This window comes from Chrysemys picta, chromosome 5 (assembly GCF_011386835.1).
Source record: "Chrysemys picta bellii isolate R12L10 chromosome 5, ASM1138683v2, whole genome shotgun sequence".
NCBI classification, from domain to species: Eukaryota; Metazoa; Chordata; order Testudines; family Emydidae; genus Chrysemys; species Chrysemys picta.
In genome coordinates, this window is record NC_088795.1 from 116886198 (window position 1) to 116893311 (window position 7114).

A 7114-nucleotide genomic window follows, 5' to 3' on the forward strand; every position below is an offset into this window, starting at 1 on the left:
TCGATGACCTCCTGAGGTCCCTTCCAACCCTGATATTCTATGATTCTATGATCAATGGATCTTGAAAGATGTGTTGTGGGGAGAGTTGAGCATTGTTGAAGTGGAGATATGTTTGCCGGTTTTGCATCCGTTGTTCTTGCAGGACCTGGTGCCAATTTGAGTTGGTGTGCTCTGGTCTGTGGGGAGCTTTCTTCTGATGATGAGCCTGGAGAGGTTGGGGGATTGTTTGAAGGCCAGAAGTAGGGGTTCTAGAAAGATTTCTTTCAGGATGGGGTCTCCATTGAGTATGGGTTGTAGTTGTTTGATGATATCCCATATGGGTTCCAGTACGGGGTGATAGGTAACAACTAGGGGTTGTCCAACAGTTTTGTTTAAAAATGTCTGTTTTTATTTAATTAAATACCAAAAGCTGAACATTTTTCAGTTTTCAAAATCCATGAGTCAAAATCTTAGTTTTTCAAAAAACAAAAACATTTTGTTTTATTAAAAACCAAGGGGTTTTTTTGTTTTGTTTTGTTTTGTTTTGTTGAAGAACTGGAAAATTTCCACCAAACATATTTTTTTTTAAATCAAATTTAGAAAAATGAAAAATTTGTTTACATTTTGCCATTTTCTGACCAGTTCTAGTGTCTAGATTGTTTGTTTATTGGGCAAATTTAGCACAAATTCTTGATTGGACACACAGTCTGCATGGTATGATTCGTTTCCCTGATTGAAGAAGTGTAAATTCTTCGAATCAGGTTTTTGTATCAAAATCAGATTTCATTTTCCACAAGTATTCCCAGGGTTCCATGAAATGTATTGTTATGGCAAATATTCCTGCCAGTATACTTGTTCACTAGAATATCTGCAGAAAGAAAACACAAGGAATGTAAACAGCCTCAGCAAGTTTGTTTAAAAATTTGAACTCATATTCATGGAAAAAATCTTGCAGTATTCATCCAGCTCTTGATTTGAGGACCATTTGAGATAAGAGCTCAATGTGTAGACTCATAGCAGAAGAATATCTAACCCTTTTGAGGTTTTCAGTATATATTGCAGATTTTGGAACATCTAACTATCCAGTCTGATATTCTGTCTCCATCAGTGGTCAAAACTCAGTTCTTCAGAGCGAGACTTAGGGAAAAAAAATACATTCTCCACCTCATAATGCACCTAGCCAATTATACAGTTCTGTACATTGAGTTGGGAGAATGAGCAATGTCAGAGTGTGAAGTGGGATTTCCCTGCATCAAAAAGTACTTCCCAATTTATTGCATGGCAGGTAAAATCTGAAAATGGCAAGCAGCTTGTGGAAGACATGCACCCTTCTGGCTGGGCATGCATAGCAGCTCTTTCCTTATCTATAGCCCCTACTGACAGCTGCTCTAGCCCTGTGGTGGTCTCTCTTCTTGTGACTCATCCCTCTGGCCAGGTCAATTTAAAGTCTCTCCCCATCTGGGGTAACAAAAGTCAAAAAAGGTCCCAACACAAAAAATCCTTCTGCCCCCTCTTGGGCTATTCCTTGCTCCCTCTTGGAGGATGAGCTTCAGGTCCATCCTAGGTTCAGTAGTCCTTATATTGAGCTTGTATGCCCCTTCCTTGGGGCTGATGGAATCCCGCCCTCTGGTCTGAGTTCTAATCCTGGGATCCTGTATTAAGCAGGCAGGTCTGCTCCTTCAGATGCACTGCTGTTTCCTTGGGCCACTTCCTACCTCTGAGCCCCTCATGTTGTTTCCCTGCAACCTCTGGTTAACACAGCCTTTCCAGTCCCCAGGTCTCTGGCTTCTCCCTCAGTCATCCCAGCTCATTCTTTCTCTGCTGGAATGCCAACCCTTCATGGCTGCCTCTTTGTGCCTTGCCCCCCTTTCAAAACTCACCACAGGGATTAATTCTGTCCCTGTGGCCTTCTTTAGCTTGCCTTCCTCAGGCTCTTCCCAGAGAGCAAGAACTCCCTATTGCCTCTCCCCTGGGTTTCTCTGTCCTGGGCCCCTCTCCTGGATCTCCTCTTCAGCTTTTACTTCCTTGTTTATGAAGAAGCTCTTCCCTAGCTGGGTGTAATAATAAATCAAGCCTGATGCCTTCTCCAGGAACAGCAAGGTGGGCTAATTGGGCTCTCAAACACCTGTTAATCTTTTGTTCGTCTGTTTGGGGTAGCCACCCTATCACACAGACAAGCCTGCTGAGGCTCCACAGTAGCAACTGTAGGTTACCAAAGGTGGAAAGGTCTGTTCAGAAACAAAGAGACTTTTGGCCAGAGAGGGAAGGCACATATCCAAAGCTATGGAAATGTTTGTGGTCAGTTTTATGTTTGTATTATTGGTGGTCAGATGTTTAGTTTAAATAATAATATGAGGCAGACACCCATCCTTAAGACCTAACACTGGCACGGTAATATCCCTACTGTCCTTCCCTTAGTGTCAGAAAGTGGTATTCAATATGCTGTTGTTCTCCTGCAAGGACATAGAGGGTGGGACACCAGAGGTGGGAGAGAAGGTAAGGGAAGAGAGATGAAACATTGGGGAGTGAAAGGGACAATAGGGAAGAGATATAGAGATGTACAACATCAAAGGGGAAGGTCAGAAATAACACATGGGAGGAGAGTTGAGGGGACAGGATGCATTTCACAGTCAGGGCATGGGGGACGCACACCACCACTCTCCAACTACAATCACAGCCCCTGGGCATAGCCTGTGGGGCAGAGGCTTCCCTTGCCAGTAGTGGGTTCCAGAACTCCACCCTTTGCCTTGGGGTGGAGACTTCTCCTACAGCCTCTGAGGAGCCAAGAATCATCCTCAAGTGATGCCAACACCATTATCAGTCACACTCAGCTTTATCAGCAAACAAACAGCCTCAATGTCCCTCAGCATCAGCTCCTCAGTCATCAATGAGAGGCCTCCATCCCTCTGGGCTCTTGGACAATCTTCACATGCAGCATAGTACTGGCTCACCAAGGCCACTCGCTCAGGCTGCTCCCTGAGTTTGTGCCCCGGACCTGGGCTCAGACACTCTGCAGTGTCTCAGCAGCAGCCATTGCTGCCACAATCACACATCCTCTCTGGTTGCCTGTGAATTCTTCACCCAAGTCCCAGAGAGCTTTTAACAGGAAGTTAGGGGCAGGATTTCCTGCCATCTCTCTATCCAACCAGAGCTCTTGCCAATCAGGGCTACAGATTTCTGCTCTGGTGTTACACTCCTCCCTTCCAGTGAAAGGAAGGAGGACCAGCAGCAGGAACTCAGGGGTGGGATTTTCTCCCAGTCCCTTACCCAATTTGGGATTTGGGACTGGCTCCCTCTCTGCCTACCCCCTAATTAATCAGAGGGTATGGAGGCTGGGCTTTCCCTTTCCTGCTGGTGCTATTCTGGGGCGTGACTGCTCCACGCCTGCTATGCCCTCCTACAAAGGGAGTGTGGTCAATGGATCTGTGCACCAACTGACTACACTATAGGGTAGGGTTCTGTAGTAGATTATAACCCCTCAGAAGCAAGGGGATAGCATGCAAAAAAGAGATGCAGAATTGCTTTCCTGGGGTGGTACAGCTATGTGCCATGCCTTACAGAGGGCAAATTAAAAACACAATCTAACTCTCAGAGATTAGGAAGAAGCCATTTAATAGTACTAAATCTTAATTGGCTTTGTCTAGCCTGGTTTTGTTTTTAAATTATTTTATATGCATTATTCAATATAAAACATCACCAAAGAGTTGAAAGCACTTGGAGTCAGCAGCTTAATGCAAATCTGCTGAAGTATAACCAGAGGTTAAAACCTGATCTAACTTGAACACTATACATATACAAACTGTTGAATTCAAGTGAGAATTCTCATGTGTGTATTAAATTACAGTGCAACCCTGAGCTGACCCTTTAAGAGGAAAATAATACATATAATAGTGTATTCGATACAAAGAATGTGCTATAAGCATGCACGCATTTGAACTGCATGAGGGGAGAGATGGGAAGAGAGGTAGTGTAAAGGCAGTTAAAAGGTGAACAGGGCACCTTTGGAAGTATAAGACAGAAAATTTAAAAGAGAGGCATTGTATAAAAATGTCATCTGATCTACATAGCAATTACATCCTCTGCTCCAAAAGTTGTCAGTGCAAATTATGGAGCATGTAGTTTATCCAACAACATTGCTTTAGTCTGAAATTCCTGACTCTCTCCTTGATGAAAGATAGTTTCAACACTTTACATTGCTCTGCAGAAGAATCCCTGGCTACCTTAAAGAGATGATTTTTGCCCTCATTTTTGCCATCACCAACATTAAGAATATAATGTGAGGAGACATTATGATCTCTCACTAAATCCACATGCTATTTCTCTCCTAAATACTTTCTGCAATATTTCTATTTACCGTTTCAACAAACTATTCTTACTTTCAGAGGGATTATAACAACACTGCGAATGTTTTCCTCTGTGGGACTATTATGCTTGAATTTCCCCCCACCTCCATATACATTGTAGTACATCTGGGGGCAGCTTTCAGAGTAATGTTAAGACTTTTTTTTAATATGTTTGTTTCTTTTATGTATGAAAGAGAGGGAGGAATATGGTTGTTTTACATCTACTCTTGAAAATGAGCATGTGGGTGGTTTTTAGTAAATTAGTAATCTATTAAATTTATATATGCCCTTTGTCCTGAGGCACTTTAAAAACTTTAACATAAACTATATTATCACTACATCCAACATTGAAATATAAAGGGCTCACTTTATCCCTTAATGAGATGTACTGCCCTCTACAGTAGAATACAGCAACTCCTTAACACTGCACAGAAATACAACACAATGGCTGAAGGGAACATATTTTAAAAAAGTTGAATTGTACTTCTCTGAAGTAGCTAAACCTCTTGAGACTCATGGGCACTCACTTCAGTAGAGGACAAGGTATCCATGATTTCCACAGAGAGTGGGGCAGTTTAATGTCCACTGAGGAGTCACTTCAGTTCAGGGATTCTCCATTTTTTTTAGTAGTGTGAGCCACATCTGAATAGAGATTGTCTCTCTGACCAATTCCCATTCCACCACCCAAACACAGTCCCATTCACGATCAGCATACCTGTGACAACTGCAGCAATTGCCTCCAAGGAAAAATCAGATTAGGAAATTAGTCAAGAATTTTAAGACGACTAATAGGATAAATGTTTTGTTCATTTGAAACAAATTGTTTATGCTCTTCATTTAAATCTCACTCCCATCTGTTCTGTTTTTCTCCCCACATTTCCATGCACATTCTTCCCTACTGGCTGGTCCTCATCCCTCCACTCTTCTGCATATTCTTTTCCCACAGATAGCACCTGGTGGTTACTGGTAGTCCCTCTAGGGGCTGGAGTATATAAAGTCCCACTCCAAAAAATACTTACACACTTGCTTAACTTTACAGACTGTGAGTAGTCCTACTGAAGTCAATGTGCACAGTGTGTAAAATTAAGCAGGTGCATTAATCTTCAAAGGATTGGGGTTTAATGGTAGTTCCTGTTTCCTATCCTTCTCCTCCGCTTATGGAGGAAGTTGGACTGGCTCCTCCCCCTTGTTTTCATATAACTCTGCCCTTGTGAAGAGACAGCCATGAGCCTTCAAAGATTTGCACATAAACGCTTTTGAACTGTTATGGTTCCAGTCTACTTCTTTGATCTTGCTGCTCTGCAATCAGGGCTGGACCCCCCAGACGTTGACCTCCCACCCCAGACTGCCGCTGCACTGTGGGATTGTCTTCACTGCAAAGTTAATTTGAATTATAACTTGAGTGTTGCTCATTCCTTGAATCCTGTCCACACACAAAAACTCTTAACTTCTGTGTGGTAGTGCTTTAAACTTGAGTTGTTTGGCCTGTCAGGAAGTGTAGGCTAAAGTTTGGGTTACCACAACTTATCAGCTCCATTATCTAGTGCGGACATAGGCCGGCTCCATTCAAGTGTTGCTAGTCCTCCAGTGCCTTCCCACAATTCCCCTGTATGCTCAGAAAGGACAAACAATTTTTTCCACAATTCACTGGGAAAGAAATTCCAGTCCATGGCAGCCCCCCTCCCTCTCCCACCCCAGCAGGTGACTCCGAGTCGACTCCGGAGTGGGGGTTTACTTCAGCACAATAAAGCATGGAATATGTCCCTGGAAACTTTAGTGAATGCAGCACTAGTCTGGATACAGAAGTCGAGTGTTATTTCACAGTGTGGCCACCCTTTCTTGAGATACTTCTCTCCAGTTAGCCTAACTTGAGTGTAGTCAACTCCAGTTAACTCTGCAGTGAAGACACCCCAAGTCTCCAAGGGCTAGTGGGATGTGTGGGGAAAGATCTGTCCACCCAATAAGGCAGGAATAAATGGGCTATGGATACTTTTATTTTGTATTGCATCTGACCTGGATTGCCTGGTTTTCTCTTGCTCCAAGGGATCCTTAAGAGTGTAAATGAAGGATGGCAGTAGAATTTAGAGAGCACTTTTAGGTCCAATATGTCATCCCTATATGAGATCTTCTCTCCTCTGCAGGTCACTGCACATCCTCTGCCTCGTTATTCCTTATAACATTCATTTTCTTAATGTTTGAAAGGCAAAACTACTTACATAGACTTTTTGAAGAATACTGTATACTGTAATTGGTTTTGCATGTGGGATTTTTTTTAAAGAGAAGCTTTGCTGAGTAGTGGAGCCCAGGGGGAAATTGTGAAATCTGTGAAAAATATTGCTGAACAGAGGAAGGATTCGCCCCACTCTCCCCAGAAATAATCACTCACATATTTGTTCAAAATAACTCATTTAAATCATTGCTCTAGAGTGGGAGAAGTAGGTACAATAGTATCTTTACAGAAAAATACTACAGTATTTTACAGTAATAGTCCAAACCACTATCATAGGGAAACTGCAGTTACTCTAGAAGATTGTAGGGGATTTTGCTTGCTTACTTTGTTTTGTTTTATTAAGACGGCCAAATTGGTTCAGCAAAGCAAGATTTAAGAGTCTCTACTACGTCAGGCAGCAAAGTAAAAGACCCGTGCATAGGATTTCCACTCCTAAATTTGATAGGACTATACTTTGCAAAACAATTGACTACATCTTTTGGGCTAAGATGTTTTTGTAATTAGGTTGCAACACCCACACCTGCTCTGGTTACAACAAACACAGCTAAATTGTGTCTACTGA